This window comes from Ochotona princeps, chromosome 20 (genome assembly GCF_030435755.1).
Source record: "Ochotona princeps isolate mOchPri1 chromosome 20, mOchPri1.hap1, whole genome shotgun sequence".
NCBI classification, from domain to species: domain Eukaryota; kingdom Metazoa; phylum Chordata; class Mammalia; order Lagomorpha; family Ochotonidae; genus Ochotona; species Ochotona princeps.
Genome location: NC_080851.1, coordinates 9,436,418 through 9,459,123, shown reverse-complemented (window position 1 = coordinate 9,459,123; position 22,706 = coordinate 9,436,418). Strand labels below are relative to the sequence as shown.

At 43.1% G+C, this 22,706-nt stretch overlaps 1 protein-coding gene across 1 annotated transcript in view; it reads right to left on the bottom strand.

Moving 5' to 3' along the window:
• The window catches only part of ANKIB1 (ankyrin repeat and IBR domain containing 1), a 76,287-nt gene extending 73,891 nt beyond the window's left edge, over positions 1–2,396 (bottom strand). Inside the window, exon 1 of the mRNA XM_004582518.3 lies at positions 2,241–2,396. The gene's annotated coding sequence lies outside the window, so the exon portion shown is untranslated. The remainder of the gene's footprint in view (positions 1–2,240) is intronic.
• Positions 2,397–22,706: the final 20,310 nt, after the last annotated feature.

Here is a 22,706-nt window from a genome sequence, read left to right as displayed (position 1 = left end):
TGCTAATTTCTTTTTTTTTAAGATGTATTTATTTTTATTGGCGTGTGCAAGGCAAGGACTTTAGTCACTAAGCTACTGCGCTGGGTTCAGAGCCCTTAGTCTTTTTTTTTTTTTTTTAAGATTTTTCTTTTCATTGCAAAGTCAGATATAAAGAGAGGAGGAGAGACAAAGGAAGATCTTCCGTCCAATGATTCACTCCCCAACCAGCTGCCATGGCCTGAGCTGAGCTGATCCGAAGCCAGAAAGCCAGGAGCCCAGAGCCTCTTTCGGGTCTCCCATGTGGGTGCAGGGTCCCAAGGCCTTGAGCCATCCTCTACTGCTTTCCCAGTCCTCAAGCAGGGAGTTGGATGGTAAGTGGGGCAGCTGGGATTAGAACCAGCACCTATATGGAACTCCGGCACATTCAAGGTGAGGGCTTTAGCTGCTAGGCTACAAGTCAGGCTCCAGAACCCTTAGCCTTAATTCCATTACAATCATGGATTTTTTTTAAAAAAATTTATTTATTTTTATTGTAAATGCAGATTTACACAGAGAAGGAGATACAGAAAGATCTACCCACTGGTTTACTACACTGGATGCAAGGGTCAGAGTTGAGCCAACCTGAAGTTAGGAGAAAGAAGTCTTTTCTGGGTCTCCGGCATGGGTACAAAGTTCCATGTGGGACGGCTTTGGGCCATCCTCGACTGCTTCCAGGCCACAAGCATGGAGCTGGAAGGGAAATGGAGCAGCCGGGACACGAACTTGCACCCATATGGGATACAGGTGCATGCAAGGCAAGTACTTTAGCCACTAGGCTATTATGCTGGGCCCATAATCATGGATTTTTAAATTTTAAGCTATATGATGTTATAAACTAAGAAAAATTTGCTTGCATAAACGAGAGAGAAAGTTTAAATGTCACAAATATCCAATGAGAATGTCATGTAAGTATTGATTTTTAAATGTGTGTTATAATACATAAAGTTGCAGGAATACAAAGGACTATGTTTAAATTGTCCGCGTCTATCTATGTAAATTTAACACTAAAAGGTTTTGAACATTCATGGCTTGTGGCTAGTCAATACTCTGCTTTTCTTATTAGATTGTGGGGAATCTACTTTGTGGTTCTTGTTCAAGCCTAATGTTCCAGGAAGTGCTAGGCTTGCGTTCCTGAAGCCGCATTAACTTGCAGCACCTTTAGGCAAGGAGTTTTGAGTGCAGGTGTCAGTAGCCAGTCTGTGTCAAGGGCCAGACAGGCCAAAGGGTTTTGTGAACTGGACAAGGGCACTTGAAGAAACTCATGGAAAATACATATCATGAAAAAGCTATGTATGGATTTCAATTTTTTTTTTTGCACACAATATATTTCTGTTTAATTCTACTTTTAGATAAACTTTCTGAAGTACCCATGGGTGATACTTTACTCTGTTACTGTAGCTGGAAAGCCACAGACCGCACCTGACAAACCAAACATGGCTGAGTGCCAATACAACACCATTTACAAAAACAAACAGGGACACTGGACCATTGGCTAGTGTTTGCCAGTCTTTGGTTCGGTAGAAGCATAGCACAATAGAACCAGAACTGCACACCTACTTCCTCCTTATTACAGGTCAGGTAAGCTTTCTGCACCTTCATTCATTCATCTGTAAATGGGGAAAGCTATCTACTGTTCAGTATTATCATGATTACACAGGAAATGCATGTACTACATTGCTCAGCACATAGTAGGTACTCAATTTTTCCTCTTCCACCCTCCCCTCTTTTCCTTCCCTTCATCTGATTGTTTTATATCAACAATGTTTTACAACTGCTTGTCTAGACTTTACCATTTATTAGACCCTGGCCTTTGGCAAATTAAAGATCAGTTTTTTCAACTGAATTTTAACAAAGATTAACTCTGTTTTCAGTATTTTTTTAGGTAACTGCCAGCATTAACAAGGTCTCTGCTAAGTAACTGTACTTAACAATAGTAAATGAAAAAACCATAGAATTGCAAAGTACAAAGCAAAGAACGGAAGACTGATCTCACACTGGGAGCATATGCACCACACACACTTCTGGCAGTGAGCAAAGGTCTGAAATACAGCTAAAAATAAAACTAGTTTAAGATACTGGGGGTTTAGCTTGCCCAACTGCATATTAAATTGAAGTCTAAAGTGGCTCTGCTCTTGGTGACTTCTTGGAAGTTCACGAATACCCATATACCCATAGTTAAAATAGAAAAGCTTCTGAGAATCACAGAATTTCGTGACAATTACCTGAAGGCAGAAAAACCTTTTAACAAAGAAAGCAACTTCTCTATAGTATGCATTCCAGAATTAAAATCCACTTCTCTGCTGATTCTGGTGTCTTAATAAGGCAGCAGTAAAAATAAAATGACTACAAAGCAAAGACATCTCATTATCATGATGGTAATAAACTTCAACTGTGGCTTAGCAGCCTGAGGTTTCTCCGCAAGCAGGAAAAGGAGGTATGTTTGATACTTCAACATATTCCGGCTCCTGCGGCCTCTCTCAGAACTAAAAGCTTCCACAGTGTAGAAGCGGACATGGCAGTTTGAAAAGGAACAAATGAAGATAGTTGCAAACAGCAGCAGCTGACCGCTTCTTTTTGCCAAACCGGCAAAGGAGCACCGAGAATAGCTACCACAAGGCCTTTAAGTGGCAAACGGCGCAAAGTTGTGACACAAGCCCTGTACAGAACACCGCTTTGGCTTTTTTTTTCCCCTGTTAAAACGTAATTGCCCATAATGATCACAGCTCTCCACTAAACTACATTTTCAGATAGCTGAATTTTTTTCAGCTGTCATATATTTGATTTTTTAACTACTCAAAATGTTATACATTATATCATAACTCATTCTTCACAGCTATTATGCAAACTTCATATTGAGAATTTCATAGAGGGACTGAAAAATAAATATTTCAGACACTAAAGCTCTACACCGCTGTCAGCTAACAGCTGATTTCCCACAACTCTGCCATCTTTGGTAATAATTTCTGAATGACACGTGGTCCTGATTTCAAAATGGTTAAGTAACAATGTTAAACTGGAAGTTTTTCTCTTAGAACTAGGATCCCAAGTGCTCAGAGTTGATAGCAATAGAGACATTGATAAAAATTATTTATGCTCCACAAGATAAGCCCTTAGCATCAAATGAGACTCCCTAAACTTTTATCATGTGTTTAATTTAAAAAAAGATAAAAATTATATACTGGAAGTTCAGAAATTTGCAGCCAAATACTGCTATAAAAAATAACCATTCATTTTTACTATATGAAAGCAATATTAAATAGCTGAACATTTTTAAAAAGGCCTCTTTCCTTTTTAAAAAGATTTATTGATTTTATTGGAAAGGCAGATTTACAACAGAGGGGCAGAGAGAAATATTATCCACCTGGGACTCATTCCCTATATGGCCACATTAGTCAGAACTGAGCCAATTCGAAGCCAAGCACTGGGAACTTCTGCCAGGTCTCACGGTGCAGGGTCCCAAGTCTTTGAGCCATTCTCCCTCACTTTTCACAGGCCATAAGCAGGAAGCTGAATGAGGACTGGAACAGCTGGGATATGAACTGGTGCCCATATGGGATGCCAGCGCTTGGAGGTGGAGGATTAGCCAATTGAACGATCACATCAGTCCAAACAACTAAAATTTTAAAAAGTAAATAGTGGGCCCGGCGGCGTGGCCTAGCGGCTAAAGTCCTCGCCTTGAAAGCCCCGGGATCCCATATGGGCGCCAGTTCTAATCCCGGCAGCTCCACTTCCCATCCAGCTCCCTGCTTGTGGCCTGGGAAAGCAGTTGAGGACGACCCAATGCATTGGGACCCTGCACCGCTTGGGAAACCTGGAGGAGGTTCCAGGTTCCCGGCTTTGGATCGGCGCGCATCGGCCCGTTGCAGCTCACTTGGGGAGTGAATCATCGGACGGAAGATCTTCCTCTCTGTCTCTCCTCCTCTCTGTATATCTGACTTTGTAATAAAAATAAATCTTTAAAAAAAAAAGTAAATAGTAATTGGAAATTTTATGTTCACATAGCTATACTTCAGGGAATTGAATGTCTCCCAAACATCTCTCAATAATTCTGTAGATACAAAATTCAGGGGGAGATTACAGAATGCTATTAAGAGGGAACAATTCTTTTTCTGAAACTAATTATAAAGAACAAATAGAAAATTGTTTTAAGTATCTTTTTTGGAAAAGACTGCATTCTGCCTGCCAGTGATTCTTTCTGGCTTTCTCTCCACTGTAAAGCACTCCTCTAAAACCGGGATTGCTACGTGGAAAACTCTCCAAGAGCTTGCACTTTACTTACTGTCCTGACTAATGTAATTTAACGTATCAAGTTAAACTGTCTATTCACTACTATCCGTTTTGCCTCCTTTTTCTGAACATGCTGGGTAGAAAGCAGTATTCACAGCGCAGCCTTGAGACGCTGTCTTCTGAAGGCCCAGGCAATGCAAACAGACCATGTATGGCTGCTAGTTCAGCATGTGGTGGTCTGGGGCATTCCCAGCATCTCCTCACTCACAGGAGTGAGCCAGTGTGTTCACATGATTTGCATCAACAATGTGGCATATGTTTCGTAACACCTGCTTTTTGGGAAGGTGCATATGTGGCTGGCCTTCAACAGAAACCTCAGGTACCGGTTTCTACGGAGACAGTATTTCTCGCACACTGTCACAATTCAATGCTGGAAGAATTATGCAAATCTTGGGTGACCCCAAAAGGAGATGGTTTTTGGAGGCTTGTGCCTGGTTTCTTCTGGGTCTGGCTCCATGTGTCTTTCCCCTTTTTGCTAACTTTGCTTCAGATCCTTTAAAGGTAATGGAATTGGCCTCATCCTGTGAATCCTTTAAGAGAACCACTGAGCTTGGGAGGTCTTGAGGCTCCCCCACCAAACACCACTGTTGTCCAAAGTGAGATTCACCAGAGCACAGAGAAAAAATATGGCCAAAGAGTTGTCTGGAAGAAGAAGGTCCACAGGGTGGAGGATGACGAGCCTTTGCGATGGAGAACCTGTGTAACCCCCAGAATGAACCCACCGAGCTGCTTTCTGTTGCCAGCCAGCTTCCCATGAAACCCAGGGCTGACAGTCCCAGTGCCAGGAGGGCTGGCCTGCTGATTCAGCCCTTGGCTTTGGCCACACAGGCCGCAGGCAGGGGCTCAGGGCGGGAGGCACACATGCTGGGTCACGTCTTTGGTTTTATTCTTTCCAGCAAGTAGGGAGGTAAAATGGTCAAACAGTCTCAAAGCTCTGGGTGAGCCAAAAACGTGAGAGGAAAAAAGTTTAAACTGACTGTCGGAATTAAAGGTTTAGAGCAGTTTTGAAAGGAAAAAGGAACAGGGTATCTTCCAATAGCTTCTTCAGCTTGGTTGCTGTCCAACCAATCCCAGCCCCATACAGTCTAGCCAGTGTAAACACCAAGCTCCCCCTACTCCCACAAAGGTAATGTGAACTTATAAGGTGAAATTTACTACTAGAGAGTTAGATAAATTACAGGAAAGTGAAGAAAGGGTATTTCTTAATGAAATTTTCTTCATTTTGTGGCTACTGTACCTGAATGTATGCAACAGACATTAAATATTATACACTCAGAATTCCATAAAAGCTACAGGGATCATGCCAATCAGGAAAAACTTAGAGGAAAACAAATGGTAATGGCACAAAACTTTTTTGCATATTCCTACTGGCTTTTGCAGATGAGCAAAGTGATTTTTAAACACTTTGAACCTTAGAAACAGTAAGCCTCAGTAACTGGTCATTTTTGTCTGTTGGTGCGTCTGCAAAAATGGAGACAACATAGGAAGTGAGGCAATGACCAGATGCAGATACACTTCTGGAATTATAAACCAGCTTTTAGTTACTAACGAGCTCTTAGGAAATCATATGTCTGCCTTTTACAGGCTGACTCTTCACCCTGATGTGCACATTTTTTTAGTGAGTCAATCTCAACTCTAAAACTGACAAGATGATGAGAGCTTCAGAAAGCCTTACTTGTCACTCTGGCTTGTCTGGCCTGGCAAAGAACTGGCTCTGCTGATACAAAGACTAGCTGCTAACTTTCTTGGAATTTGCAGATCCTAAGATTCTAAGCTAAAATATAACACTGCCTGATGCATGCCGTTATAGCCGCAGCATGAGGACCGGAACGCCAAGTAGGCATATGGGCTCAGCGAGCACAACGCATGCTCTGGGACTGCTACAGATTCAGGACATCCCTCTGTGCGACCTAAACGACGAAAAACATGAAACGATGCCAGCTGGACCGTCTGCGTCACATGCAAAAGCCCACAGAAAAAGGCTTATTCTCTGATGGGACAATCCAAAACCCGGCTGCTGACTGAGCATATTTCTGATGCAGTGGCTAGCTGCATTCCTAACTGGTGACTCCTGCCAAAACCTGGAAGGCGGGAGGAGCTCCACGACAAGCAATCTGAGCCCTTCACCTACTCCTAACCATCTCCTTACAGATGGCTCCCTACTGCTGTGCGCAGGCTTCCAGATGAGCTGCAGCTGGGGTCAGTGGACCAGCAGCCTGCCTCCACCCTCGTCTCTACCAGGAGTACACATACTGGTTACCAAACGCAGCATGCCTCCCAGAGGGATTCCTCCCCACCCATGAAGCAGCTTACTAAATACCTGTCAGGAATAAAAGGAGGAGGTGGGAATTACATAAATCCATTAAGAAAATCTTTTTTTAATTATTTACTTATTCTATTGGAAAGGCGGATTTACAGAGAGAAGGTGAGACAAAGATCTTCATCCACTGGTTCACTCCCCAAGTAGCCACAATGGCTGGAGCTGAGCCCTGAGCCAATCTGAAGCCAGGAGCCAGGAGCTTCTTCTGGGTCTCCTACGCAGGTGCAGAGCCATAAGGCTTTGGGAAATCGACGCCTTTCTCAGGTCATGGGCTGGAAGCTGAATGTAAAATTGAACAGCTGGGATGCAAACCAGCTCCTGTATGGGATCCCAGCACTTGCAAAGTGACAATTAACCACTGAGTCACAGTGTTGGCCCTAAGAAAATCTTAAAAATTCAACAGCACCCCTGATGAATTCCAAAAAGTATTGTAATATGTCTTACTGGTTCAAATGTATAAAAATATTTTCTACAAAAACAGTTTTGTGACACTTGCACTGAATCTTTCTAGGTTACAAGTCTGGTGACAACAGCAGATAATTGAAAAGATGTTCACTTAAATTCATTTCTAAACAGCTCACCCTATTTTCTAACCAACAGCCACAGAACAAAATGCCGGCACCTGGAAAGCATGGAAACGAGCACTCGGTGACCTTTGTTCCCAGAATGGCGTCTGGAAGGGCGTCCCTGGCCCCCGAGGCAATCTTCCCAGGACCCTTGAGAAGCACCTGCAGCACTCAGAACTCAGACCCACTGCCGGGTCGGGGGGCGGCCCAGTGCAGCACCGGCTTCCTCCATCCAGAGAAGACCAGAGGACGACTCTAGGTGCAAGCAAGTTGTTTGGAGCTGACGGAAACCAAATGCTAACCTGAAGGAACCAGGCTGCCCTGGGAACTGACTCCAGGATGGGAGGCCCTGTTCACTTCCACACCTGCTATCGCTAATTGTGGTATCCTAACAATGAAAAATTACTTCTGATGCAGCAGCCAAGGGGCCAGGCAGGGTCATGCAGCCCTGAGGGGTGGGCTGAGTGAAGATTGTGTCCAGCTGCCCTGTTCCCCATTGTCCTCACTTTGTGCCAACCCCAGGGCCAGTAGGGGGCTCCACAGCTTCCCAAAACCCGGAAGCAGTCTGCCCTGTCCCGTGGTGGGTGGTTTGGTAACTGAGCCCTTTACACCACAGGGCCATTAGACCAGGGTGCTGAGGCCATGCCCAGTGTCCATGCTTCCTCAGTCCTCAGGGACTCTCTGTGCCCCCAGACCCTTCTCTTCCTCAGTCACTACTTTCCCCTCAGACAGAAATCCTTTCCCCAGACTCTGCTCCCCGCCCGCCCCCCAGAATTCTCTCCTTAGAATTCCTCACATATGGAATTCTTCTAGGATTCTACACATAATTATGGGGTTCAGTTTGCCCATATGGTACAGATTTGGGTCAGGAGAGCAGCTGGGTAAAACATGGGAAGGGTACTTGCAGAGGCTTGGTGGGATTTTCTGGGTGGGGAAGGGCTTTACAGCTCACAATTGCAGCAAGTTTTCATTTCTCAAGTTTAATACTAAGGGTCTGGAGGGATGATTCAAGAGCTAAATGCTTACTTTGAAACTGCCTAGACACCTTCTGGGAGCTGGTTCATGCCTTGGCAGCTTCATTTCCCACCATTTCCTTTCCTGTGGCCTGGGAAAGCAGCTGAGGACGGCCCAAAGTCTTGGGAACCTGCACCTGTGTGGGAGACCTGGAAGAAGCTCCTGGCTTCAATCTGCTCAGTTCTGGCCACTGTGGCTACTTGGGGAGTGAACCAGCAGACGGAAGATCTTTCCGTGTCTCTGTAAATCTTCCTTTCCAATAAAAATAATTAAAGGATAGACAGAGAGCGCGCTGATTCACTCCCCAAGTGGCTGTAACAGCTGGAGCTGATCTGAAGTCAGGAATCAGGAGCTTCTTCCAGGTCTCCCATGTGGGTGCAGGCTCCCAAGGCTTTGGGCCGTCCTCCACTGCTTTCCCAGGCCACAAGCAGGGAGCTAGATGGGAAGCAGGGCCGCCAGGACATGAACTGGAGCCCATTTGGGATCCCAGCACATGCAACGCGAGGACTGTAGCCACTAGGTTACTGCACCAGGCCCCAAAATAAAGAAATGTTAAAAAAAAAAAAAAGCTTAATAATAAAATGTGAAACACACACACACCCTGAATTTAAAAAGGAATAAAGATGGTTTCCAAAGGAACTATTTGTGTGGTCTCTGGAATTGTATTTCTTCCATGACTAACCTATTAGGGCACTGCTTCAGGAAATCCCAACTGTTGGTATTTCAAGTCTGTTCTTTCACATCATGTGGAAGATGGAATTAGTCAGTCAGCAAAAGAAAACTCCAGACACTTTGTGGGGAATGGAATGGAATTTTTTTTTTTTACAGAACCTATTTCTCAGAATAAATTCCATCAAGTTCAATACAACTCTATAAATGATGATATCAATCATTTAGTCCCTTGCTGAAGAATTGAGGGTCCTGTGAATTTAACTATATCAGTATAGTTTTTTTTTTTACTTACATTATTAGATAAAGAAAACTGGGTGGTGTTTTTATCTTTTTTTTAGATTAGGGAGCAGAATCAAAACCGTCGGGAGGATGCCCAGGGACACTCCGGCCAATCTGTCCCTGTCTGATGAAGAGGAGCGCTGTCACGGACAGGAAGCACGCTAGTGAAGTCTTCCTGTTTTTCTGTTAAAGCTTTGGTAACTTTCCCCCAATCAAGCACCGGATGTTGTCATTTGTTGGCTCCCCAGAAGCTCAACAAGCAAACTGCTTGGAGCAGCCTCCAAGACCGTGACCTTGGCTCCTGAGTGGTGCACTTGGACCACCAGCATTTCTTGGTAGCTGTTGCTTTAATTGGGCTTTGTCTTGGTGTTTGTATTTAAAAGCCACAGTTCATCTTCTGTTCTAAGCCTCAGAATGAATATCTCTAGAACGTTGATCCTATTTGTTTCACATTTCCACTGAAAGCTCTGCTTTTTTCTGCAGCAGACTGGGCACAACAGTTGTGGCACCCAGGCAGCAAAACTGGCACCACTTTAATGGTTCAGAACCGCAAGTAAGCTGAGCCAGGGGCGACGTCTGTGATATGTACTACTCTTTCTCTTGTTAACCACTGCTTGTCTTCAATGAGAGCAAGACTGATTGTTTCCTCCAGAAATGATGTGAGTGGTTTGCTGCAATGAGTTTCATCTTCAACATCTGGTCCCTTCTTAAAATCAGTTAACCAATAATAAACTGTTGGGTTCTATGAGAAACTGTCCCCGGTAAACTTTTTATAACGCATCAATGATTTCACCATTCTCCTCCCAGGATTTGGCATAACTTAGATGTTTGCCCTTGCTTTAACTTTAGTGGAATTTGTGTTGGTCTCATAGGGATTTTTATCACACTAATATTTTATCATTGTCACTGCCTCAAACTGGATCCTGTTTAGACATAGTAAGTTGGCATGAATTTATATTGGTACAAAAAATATTTGACACCAATCTATAATATTTTTCTTTTTCTTTTCTTGGCTTTTTCTTTTTTTACACTTTTTCATTAACTAAAGATCCCTCATATGTGAATTTTGATCTAATCCCGTTCCAGGGGTGCACCCCTTCTCCTCTATGCGCCTGTCCTTGTGGCATGTTTGTCAGGTAAATCCACCTAAATCTTCCTGCTATCTAGGGGTGGACCCATTTTCTTTGTGCAGGACTGATCCTCACATTTGGCAATACTGTCTTTGCCATCTAACAGGTATCTGTGGTGTTTCTCAGAGAGTGTTACAACAAAAACAAAAACAAAACAAAACAAACAAACAAAAGTATTGCCATCTCCAAACAAGAAGAGAACAGTTTTAAGATATGTGCCTGCTTTATTCAAAGTAAACTTGTATCAGTAAAAACTAAGTACAGGTCTTTGTTTTACACTGCTTAATAATATAATACAACTAAAAACTTACTATATTCCTGAAACCCTATTAAATGGCAAAAATTATAAAAAGGATAAATATAGGGCCCGGCGGCGTGGCCTAGCGGCTAAAGTCCTCGCCTTGAAAGCCCCGGGATCCCATATGGGCGCCGGTTCTAATCCCGGCAGCTCCACTTCCCATCCAGCTCCCTGCTTGTGGCCTGGGAAAGCAGTTGAGGACGGCCCAATGCATTGGGACACTGCACCCGCGTGGGAGACCCGGAAGAGATTCCAGGTTCCCGGCTTCGGATCGGCACGCACCGGCCCGTTGCGGCTCACTTGGGGAGTGAATCATCGGACAGAAGATCTTCCTCTCTGTCTCTGCTCCTCTGTGTATATCTGGCTGTAATAAAATGAATAAATCTTTAAAAAAAAAAAAGGATAAATATACAAAGCCAAAAGTAAGAGAAACCACAGCAGATAACACTTTAAAAACAAAACAAAACAAAAAAACTTTGAAAGTTGAAAGTCAATACACAAAGTAACTAGTTTAGCAAAGCTGGATTATTTAACATTCACATGCAATTCTGTATCTGAGAAGGAGCAGTAAAATGCTTAGGAACAGGAGATACAGGGAGCTCTGTATCACACAGGATGGGATATGGCTACACCAGGAGACACAGGGAGCTCTGTACCACACAGGATGGGATATGGCTACAAAGTCTTACAGGGAGTGAGACTAATCCACTACTCTCCCCAGCCTGAGCAGCAGAGCTACAGCTCCTGTTCTGAAACACTGCTTTAACTGAAAAAGAAACTTAGGGACATGACTGGGGTTACAAACGTGTACAATGAATTTATGTGGAATATTTCCATGCATCCAAAATGCAATCAGCCCAGTTAAAATCCCTCAAAATAATAGTTATTATAAACATTTTTAAAGGCACAACCACATAATGATTTAACACAGCATCTACAATTTCAGATTCTTTACTGTAATCTAATTTTACCCTATGCATAAACTATCTTTACTACTGATTCTGCCTTATATATATATCCTATTACTCTAAAGTGAATTTAAGTTTCTTAATGTTAGGGACTATGCCTATGTCTCTATGTTTCTGTTTGTTTTCTTATTATTTATTTACTTACTTATGGGAAAGGCAGAGAGGGAAAGACCTGCTGGTTTACTTCCCAAATGCCTACAATAAGCTGAGCAGAGCCAGCCAGTGGCCAAGAGTCAAGCACTCCATTCAGGGTCAGTGTTGTGGCACAGTGGGCAAAAGATATTGCCTGTGACATTGTCATCCCATGTAGGTCTGGCACATGTCTGGGCTGCTCCACTGCAGACTCAGCTCCCTAGGAAAACCAGTGGAACATGGCCCACGTGTTGATGCCCCTGCCACCAGGTAGCAGGCTCAAATGAAGTACCTGGCTCCTGGTTTCAGCCTGGCCCAGCATTAGTTATTGCAGCTATCTGGAGTCAAACAGTAGACTAAGATCTCTCTCTGTCTCTTGTTCTGATTTTCAAAACAAACAAATAAAAAGAACATTTGATTCTGCCACATGAGTGACAGGAACCCAAAGACTTGGGCTATCATCTGCTGCCTCCCAGGACATTAGCAAGTAGCAGAGACCGGCTCCTGACTTCAGCATTCTACTTACAAGCATGCCTCAGACAGTCAGGTCCCTAACACCCATATGTATTACCCGGGCTTGGGTCCTGACTCCTGGTTTTGGTCCTGCCTGGCCCAGCGCAGCCCTGGCCACAGTGGGCACCTGGGGACTGCACAAGCAGATATCTGGTCTTCCCCTCCCATGTAAGTACATATACTTGCAAATTATTTATTGTCACTTGAACATTAGGGACATAATGATGTCAACTGCAGAGGTAACAGAAGTAATATAAATTCTTGATTGGAAACAGAAAAACGTAATGCTTAAAATACCGTCTTAAGCACTAGTGTGCAGTGGCCATCTGTAAGGGAGCTGCTTCCTGAGTGCTCTAACCTCCACTGCTACTGCACTGGGCTCACTGTCCTTTCCTGCCACAAGACACTGCCACTGTACACACCTGACCGCCATCTGTTCTCCCTGCCTTCATTCCCTCCTCAGTAATGTTTTTAGGAGTAATTCCCATCATCCAGGCCGTGAGACACATGAAGAACTCCTCTGAGAGACCTTGGAAAGGTTCCTGAATCATAAACTAAAACTCATGATAAGAAATCGTTTATTCTGTCTCGGGATGTTGTCTAGAGACAGAAAGGAAGAAGCTGAATGTGGAAGACAGAAACACGCAAAGAACCCCAGTTCTGGGTAACCTTACTGAATCACTGAGTTAATCAGCTCTTGAACCATCCTATCTGGATTCATCTTTTTTAATAATATTATAAGTCTTTCTCACTACCAAGGTCATTTTGTGTGAGACAATAAAGCCCTTACTGGGGCCCGGCGGCGTGGTCTAGCGCCTAAAGTCCTCGCCTTGAAAGCCCCGGGATCCCATATGGGCGCCGGTTCTAATCCCGGCAGCTCCACTTCCCATCCAGCTCCCTGCTTGTGGCCTGGGAAAGCAGTTGAGGACGGCCCAATGCATTGGAACACTGCACCCGCGTGGGAGACCCGGAAGAGGTTCCAGGTTCCTGGCTTTGGATCGTGGCGCGCATCAGCCCGTTGCGGCTCACTTGGGGAGTGAAACATCAGATGGAAGATCTTCCTCTCTGTCTCTCCTCCTCTGTGTATATCTGGCTGTAATAAAATGAATAAATCTTTAAAAAAAAAATAAAGCCCCTACTGAATATGTCTAAATAAGCAGCATGTCATTTGACACTGGAAGCACCCTAATCAATACATACATTTTTCTTTCTTGCTTAACTTCAACTTTCCTGGAATTGATAACTGTATGTTTTGTTCTTACATACTTGCAATTTTTTACAAGTAAAAAGCTGCCTGCCTGGGGCTTTCCACTCTGGTTCTGCTGCACCGGTTTAGATCAAATCTGCCCTTTTCCTGAACCATGTGCTCATTTTATCGGAGCAGATCCTCTAGTAACTTACGGGGAAGATGAATGTTACAAAGGCAAATTTTCATGTCCTTTTCCTTTCTTTAATCCTCTCACATTATATGGTTGCTGACAATTCTGAAGTAATTAACTGACTCTCTTTTTAGCTACAGTCTTTTTTGCAGGGCGTTTTAATGCCTAATACATTTTATGTCACATGTTTTGTTCTCTCTGAAATGTCTCAGGATCTCTTATCTCTCGGAGTGTATTTCTTCTTTTTTAATCATGATAAAATACACCTCACAGAAAGTTCACCATTTAAACCAATTTTTTTCGTTGTGCAGCTCAGTGGCATTAAGTGCTTTCACACTCGTTTTCAACATCATCACCACATATCTCCATAACTTTTTTACTTTCTAAAACTCAAAGTCTGGATCCATGAAATACTAACTCCTTATTTCCCCTTCACCAAGCCTCTAGCAACTACCATTGCTTTTCTGTCTCTACGAAGTTGTGTGGTTCTTTATTAAATTCACTTTTCCCAATATGCGGATTCATCTCCAGTTCTAGGACAAATTCTTTGAATATTTCTACTTGTCATTTTATTTCTCTGCTTTACCTTTAAGAAGCAGTCTATTATTTGGATAACAGGCTGGCTAGTTTCTTTAATTTCCGAAACTTTGTAATCTTTTATATCTTCACCTTTTTATTCTACTTTCAAAGAATCCCATTAACTTTATCTTCCTTTAAAGTTCCATAATTTTATCTGCCAATTACTCTACTGAGTTTAAATTCTAGTTATCACAATCATTTCTTTAGCTCGTTCTGGTCACTGTGGCTAATTCTACAGTAGTCTGTATTTACACCATGGGTTTAACATTTTATATCTATGAAGACATTACTTGTTTCTGAAAAAAATATTTTGCATTTATTTAAAAGGTAGGGAGAGAGGGAAGATAAAGAGAAAGAGAGGGAAAAGAAGAAAGAGAGAGCGAGGGAGGAAGAGGGAGAGAAAGAGAAGGAGAGAGTGGGAGAAGAAAAGAGGGAGAAACATTTTCTATCTGCTATTTCATGCTTTATATGCCTTCAATAGCTCCCACAAAGAGTGCATATTTATACGGAAGTAAGAAATCAGAAGCAGAGCCAGGACTCAAACCCAGGTACTCTAATATGGGATGCAGATATCCCAAGCACCATTTCAACTGCTCTGCCAAACACCTGGCACTAAATATTCTTTTTTAAAAGTTTTCTAGTTTCATGGGCCCAGCGAGATGGTGCAATTGGCTATCCTCCCATTGCAAGTGCCAGGATCCTGTATGGCCACTGGTCCGTGTCCTGGTTGCTTCACTTCCCATCCAGCTTTCTGCTACTGACCTGGGAAAACAAAAGAAGATGGTCCAAAGTCTTGGGACCCTGCACATAAGTGGGAGACTCAGAGGAAGCTCCAAGCTCCTGACTTTACATCAGCTCAACTTTGACCACTGCTGCATGTGACAGTCAAGGTGTGGCCAGGCTGAAGCCAGTGCCTGAAATTCAACCCAAGTCTCCCATATGAATGGCAGAGACCGAACTACCATCAGAGCACAGATTAGCAGGAAGTTAGAATCAGAAATGAACCTAGAATTTGAACTCCAACATGAGATATGGCATCTTAGTTTCTGCGTCAAGTATCCACCGCACCAAAACAATTTTTTTACAGTAGCCTAGTGGCTAAAGTCCTCACATTTCATGCTCTGAGATCCCCTATGGGTGCCGATTCATGTCCCAGCAGCCTCACTTCTCATCCAGGTCCCTGCTTGTGACCTATGAAAGCAGTCAAGGACAGCCTAAAGCCTTGGGACCCTGCACTCGTGTGGGAGATCTGGAAGAGGTTCCTGGCTCCTAGCTTCGAATCAGCTCAGGTCCAGTCAGTTATGGCCACTTGGGGAGTGAACCAAAGCATGGAAGATCTTCTTCCCTGTCTCTCCTTCTCTCTGTAAATCTTTTAAAAAACAATTTTTGTTTAAAGAAACTTAAAACAAAAAGAATAAAATGGAAGGAAAACTAATCGGTTTTAAGAATTACTCTAACTCTAAAATAATTAAGACAATATGGTACTGGCAAAGGAATAGACAAAACTTCACAACACTTTAAACAGAATCCAAAAATAAACCCATACAAGTGCAGTTAATTAATTTTTAGCAAAGTTTCAAAAGCAATCCAATGAAGCATGATCCCAAATCTAAAAGTAAAACTTGAAATGTAAAGCTTATAGAGGAGAAAAGTTTGAAGAAAATTTTCAGGATGTGGGATCAGACAAAAAAAATTCTTAAAATGACAACAAAAATTAAAAAAAATGACATCAAAGCATCATGTATAAAAACCAAGGGATAAACTGTACTTAATCAGAACAACAAACCATTAATCTGCAAAAGATAATGCTGGTAAGAGGATGAAATAACAAGCTACTGAGAGAAATCAGCGCGTCTGCAGCCTGCACCCTGAATGGGCCTGCTCTCGTCTGATCTCGGAAGCCAAGCAGGGTCGGGCCTGGTTAGTACTTGGATGGGACAGAGAAAACATCCGGAAATCACACACTTGGAAACGTCACAACTTAGATGCCTCACAAAGGCAGTCAAAAGCTTATATACTACATGATTCCTTTCATATTTTTCTTCCCCAAAACAGGTAAAGTGCTTGCCAATGGGTGGGGTAGGTGAGAGTATGACTATTAACAGGCAGGACAAAGGAGCTTTTTGCAGGGTGATGGATTCTTTTTTTATCTATATATATTTCTTTTTTTTATTAATTATTTTGCATTATGTGACAGTTTCATAGGCTCTGGGAATCCCCCTACCCCTCCCCCTCCCCTCCCCCCCGGTGGATTCCTCTACCTTGATGCTGTATTACAGTTCAAATTCAATCAACATTAGGGTGATGAATTCTAACCTTGACAGTGACTATGCTAACTTATACGTATGCTACCAAAATAAGTCATTTTAATGGTAATTTTTAAAGTAACGTTTGAAAGCTGTCTGCTTCTCCCTAATTATCAAAAACACTTGGGTCTCCCTTACTGTATGCTGCTTGTTTGCTTCAGCCGCTCTTGAAGAACACAAGTTCCTTACATTGGCTAATGGGTCACAGCAGCAAAGTAGTAGACACTGCACTATGGCTGGCAAGTCAGATGCTTTCAAGTACTGAGGAGGAGGATGTGATGCCAGTGTAATCAATATCTTCTGGTCCGTGCTTGGCAACACCTTGGAAGACATCAATGAAGCTGCTTCCTTAGGTTTATGCAGAATAAAGTCAGAATAATTTTTGTCCGTATTAGTATCATAAGGCCTCCAAGGAATGTTAACAGAAAAAGAGCTTTCATAAAAATCCCTTATTTATACATTCCTTATAAATTCTGATGATGTTACTGAAGAATCACTATGTGTCAAATAAGCACAGGATAACAGAAACACTCTCTTACTGAAGGAGCAAATGACAAGACAATATTAAGACTTTTGCCATCGACTTATACTTTCTTTTTCTAATTTACATAAATGATAATTTCAGAAACATAAGTGTATCTGATATTAGCCAAATTTTTCCATTATTAAATAAGTACAGCCTTCAACCTAAGGAAACTGGTGCATAGTTCAGTGGTATTTTACTACCCCTCTTTCAGTCCAAGGGCAAGACACACTAATACAAAAGAAAGCTCACATTAGACCTATTCTATTAGCACTGTAGAACACTTTCAATTATAACAATTTTTTTTTTTCAGGTTTATTAAGGAGTCTTTACTAACCAAGCTTGGTGATAACGGAGCAAATCACAAGTCCATACGGCAATCCAATCGAACATAACCCCAAGAGGAACAAATGGTCGTTACCCTTAAGTCCATCCGTTAAGCTGAAGACCTATGTCCCAGCTTCCCCAATAATATAAGCTATCCCAAGAGACACTTCCAAAGCTGCAGACATTCACCTTTCCCTGGCTTCTCTGCCCACATTCCATCACTGCTAGGCCTCACCTCTCCTGGAACTCCGGATAGTACACAAACCAGAAACATTACTATATCCATTGTCCTATCTAAGCAGGGACCATGCTCAGGGGATTACCTGTCCTGGATCAGCCAAGAGCAATGGAAGCACCTGACCAGAAAGAGAGCCAATTATAACAATTTCTCACGTACTTAGTGTTTAAAGTCAAACACTAAGTACAGTAAGGAAACGATGGCCTGCTGCCACGCCTACAAAATTACCTTTTTGACGGGAGAAATTTATACTTTAGAGTACTGCCCTCTCTAAACACCTTAGCCCAAGCTGTTTTAATAATGAAGGGTTTTTCTCCTTATAATCCTGCGAATAAAGCTTACTAAACACAAATTTAATGTATGGCAAAGGAGGCAGAGATACACAGTCCATGGTGTCAATGTGGCTATTAAGTCAAGATGAACAGTTCAAAGCAAAGAATAGTACAGACAAATCTTAAAACAGGATAAAGCTTGTACAACATGATTGTTTCAGTTTTCAAGTCAAAGGCTTTGCAAAAGAGAATCCTTCCTGTGAAGTCCACAGGAATGCAGTGTCCCCTGCCGTACCTGCTGTACTCCGTCACCCGCAGCTGTCTCGCTCCTCTAACACAAACAATCCGAAGTTTTGAAAGACTCCCTTTCAGCCATGGCCAGCCATGCTTGTGAAGGGTTGGCTCCATGAATCAAACGGGAAAATAATTTTTCACAACAATGGTGCTGAACTGGTCATCTACCTATTAACAAACAAAACAAGAAACAACAACAACAAAAACTCACGACTACTCCCTTTCTTGACATAGTTTTTCAGACCCACCCTTGTCTCATAAATACGCAAGGCATTTCTCTATAAAACACCTTGCATTTGAACTTGGTTTCATTCTTTTTTTTCTGGCTAGAATAAAAGTACATCCCCTTCAAAGCAGAGGCACAAGTTTCATGTGTACTATGAATCCTTTTCTCTTATAAAATAACTTCTTGTGGGGCAGGCATTCAGTGTAGCAGACGCCGAAGCACCACATCAGAGTACTTAGTTCTATACTTGCCTCTGGCCGCTAATCTGTTTCCTGCTAATGCAGACACTGAGTGGCAGGAGTGATAGCTCATATGGCTGGATTCCTGCCAGTCACATGCAAACCTGGACTGAGCCCTAGCGCCTTACTTCAGCCAGGTACAGCCCAGCTGTTATGGGCACTGGTATAGTTAATCAGCAGATGGGAGCTCTTTCTCGAAGAACTAAAAATATCTGCATTTAACTAAAAACTTTTCCTTTTTTTTAGGTTTATTTTTATTGGAAAGGAGGATTTATTTAGAGAGAAGGAGAGACAAAGAGAAAGATCTTCCATTGGCTGGTTCACTCCTCACAGGGCCGAAACAGCTGGAGTTGAGCCAGTATGAAGCCAGGAGCTAGGAGGTTCTTCTAGGTCTCCCACATGGGTGCGTGAGCCCAAATGCTTGGGCCATCCTCTGCTGCCTTCTCAGGCCATTAGCAGGGAGCTGGATGGGAAATGGAGCAGCCAGGTCATGAACTGGCACCCGGAGATTAGCCTGTAGAGCCGCCGCACCAGCCCCCTCACCTTTTCAAAAATCATGGTCTCTTTACCCCATCCAATTTCTGTGCCACTAACTTTCTAGACAACACTAACAGATGCTGCATTATTTTCCATTTTGACCATATCTACCCCTTTAAAGGATGAAGTTAGTAAAAACTTACATTGTATATTCACATAGGGAACTAGTGCTGTGGCATCGCCAGCTAAGCCACTGATTGCTGCCTAGGCATTCCATATGAGGGCTGGTTTTATTCCCAGCTGATCCACTTCTGATTAAGCTCTCTGCTAACATACCGGGGAAACAGAGGACGAGGGCTCAGGTGCTTTGGCCCCTGTACCCAGATGGGAGATGGGGAAGAAGCTCCTTTCTTTGGCTTGGCCCCACCCCAGCCATTGCAGCCATCTGGGAAGCAAACCAGCAGACGGAAGATCTTTATTTCCACCTCCCCTATTCCCTTCCAACTCTACCTTTCCAGTAAATAAAATAAATGATTTTTAAAAAAACCTGTAAAGGGAGCCCAGCGCAATAGCCTAGCGGCTAAAGTCCTCACCTTGCATGCACCAAGATCCCATACAGGCACCGATACATGTCCCGTCAGCCCCGCTTCCCACCCAGCTCCCTGCTTGTGGCCTGAGAAAGCAGTTGAGGCCGGCCCAAAGCCTTGGGACCCTGCTCCCATGTGGGAAACCTGGAGAAGGCTCCTGGTTCCTAGCTTCAAATCGGCTCAGCTCTGGCCATTACAACCATTTGGAGAGTGAATCTGCTTACCAAGATCACCAAAGACTTTCCACAAGCACCAACTACCACATTATTTCCTCTCCCACTCAAGATTCACCCTTCATTATCTGCTATGTCCAGGAAGGCGGCCATTGCTGGCTGTCACACCACTGAGCTCTGCCAGCGGAGGGAAGAGGAGGACCATGAGAGCAGGAAGAGGAGGACCATGAGAGCAGGAAGAGGACTCCTCTTGACTCTGCTGTGCTCCTGCCCGCGGGCCTCTGCACGTGTGACAGCTAACAGTGAACGGTAGCATCTCAGGGACAACTTGCCTTGGGATCTGGAAGGTGGCTTCTGGGTGTGAGTCCACTCCATGAGTAGACTCCTGGAAATCCTCGAGTGTGGCACTTCCTATCTCTGCACATCCCTGCTGGACAGCACACAACTACCCCGCCAAGTTCTGCCAGTGAGGTGCTCTCCCCAGACTCCTCAGAGAGGTTCTTCTGTCACTAACTTCTGACACGGGGACGCAATCTCTGACATGAAAAATCGAAAGCATAGAACTTTAACAGCAAGCACATAAAATTCAAGTCTTGTTGGGACAAGAGAAGCTGAGTAACCAAGCAAAGGTGCCTGTGTGGGATTTAACTACTCCAGTCAAGTAGTTATTAAGCACTGGTTACCAAAGACACTGAAGTCTACAAAACCTTCAAAAATCCAAACAGATTCCAGCGGGTACACTTGAAGTAGGCTTAAAATAGGCATTGACAAGTTTTGGAATTATGAAAGAACTTGTACATAAAGTTATATAAATCATGATTTAAAAAGTAATTACAGGGCCCGGCGGTGTGGCCTAGCGGCTAAAGTCCTCGCCTTGAAAGCCCCGGGATCCCATGTGGGCGCCGGTTCTAATCCCGGCAGCTCCACTTCCCATCCAGCTCCCTGCTTGTGGCCTGGGAAAGCAGTTGAGGACGGCCCGATGCATTGGGACCCTGCACCCGCGTGGGAGACCCGGAAGAGGTTCCAGGTTCCCGGCTTTGGATCGAGGCGCACCAGCCCGTTGTGGCTCACTTGGGGAGTGAATCATCGGACAGAAGATCTTCCTCTCTGTCTCTCCTCCTCTCTGTATATCTGGCTTTCCAAAAATAATAAATCTTTAAAAAAAAAAAGTAATTACAAAAGTGAGTTGCACACCGAAATATTACTATGACTTTTAGGTCTGGGCTGGATCTGCAATTTGGAAGCTGACAATGTATAGATGGCATTAAATCACTTGTACAAAAGTATTCCAAAAAAATTTTTTTTACAAAGATGTAAGCATACTGAAATCTTCCACACACTCTTCTGCAATTTGAAAATGTTAAAATTTCTCTCCTATGTAGGTTACTGAATTATAAACTGTTTATTGTGTACATATCAAACTGGATACAAATTAGGGAGAGTAAAGAATATGGACAAAGAAAGCAGTAAGAGGAATTACAAAGAGCATCCAATATTTAAGTGTACAACTTTATTTTTTTTTAATTACAAAGTCAGATATGCTGAGAGGAGGAGAGATGGAGAGGAAGTGGAGCCGCCGGGATTAGAACCAGCGGCCATATGGGATCAAGGCAAGGACCTTAGCCACTAGGCCACGCTGCCGAGCCCTTAAGTGTACAACTTTAAGGTTACAGAACTGTCACCCTGACTTTGTGACATTTGCTCTTAAAACTGGTCCTTAAAGTTTAACTGTCTTGGTATAAATACAAAATATTCCAGGTAAAGAGTTCCTGTAAGTCTTCCTCTGGGTAGCAGGTGCCTGAAGCCCTCCTGAGCACACGGACCTACACTATCTTTTCCCACTCCAACCCATCCTGCCATGACTGCCACAAACAACTTCATTCTACCTTCTGAGCTGAGCTTCAGAATTACAGCTTTTATTTTATCCTTATTTGGAACTCCTCCTTCCCACCCAGGCTTTCTCCATCAGCTCCTTATCCAAAGCAGAGAACACAGAAAAAAAATGACTGGAGGAACTATTTCTGAAATTCTCCCAACGAAAGCCTATCACTAGTACCTAACATTATTCTAGAAGCACAGGAAACAAATCAATTCATCACAAATGACAGATAACTGGCAATACCAGCAGCACCTAAAAACTTGCCAGGAATGCAACTGCTCAGGGCGCAGCCAGCTGTTCTGACTTAGAAACTTGAGGTGGGGCCTTGCACATCCGTGTGTTCACCAGCACTTAGGTGACTGCGACACATGCTGCCCTCTGGAAACCTCTGAGTAGCAGCAGGGAGGCTTAATTCTCGCAAGGAGCATCAGCCAAGAGTGATCACAGGCTATAGACTCCTCAAACACTGGGACCTTATTAATCTTGCTTTCTCTTTTGTTATTCATCTGGCATTTAAAGCACATTTATAGTTTTTGACGCTACCAAAAAAAAATTTTTTTTCAAAAACTCATGAACTCCTTTGCTGAGTTCCCCAGATTCTTCTCTCCTGACAGGGTTCCCTTGCCTCTATTCCCAGTCTACTTTACATAAAAAAAAAAGCAGCTTTTGTTTCCAATCAAAATATCCCATCTTTAACATTCTTAGTGATTCTGTGGATGCTGAGTCACATTTGAAACAATGAAACGACTTGAGAAGATTGTTTATCAGTACATGGGTGAGGAAATGTGGCCACAGTGATCACGCGGCAAGCACACTTCTTATACGAGGAAAGAAATCAAAGAATAAATTTATTATCCTTAGCCACCTTTCCTTGGCCTGATTCTAAATCACTAGTTTAACAGTATGAAGTAACGACACAGGGTGAAAGAAAAATAGTCTTTATTTTTACAACTGCTTTGTGAAAGTAAAAACACTCAAAACCCACGAGTTACTTATTTATGTGTTGGCAA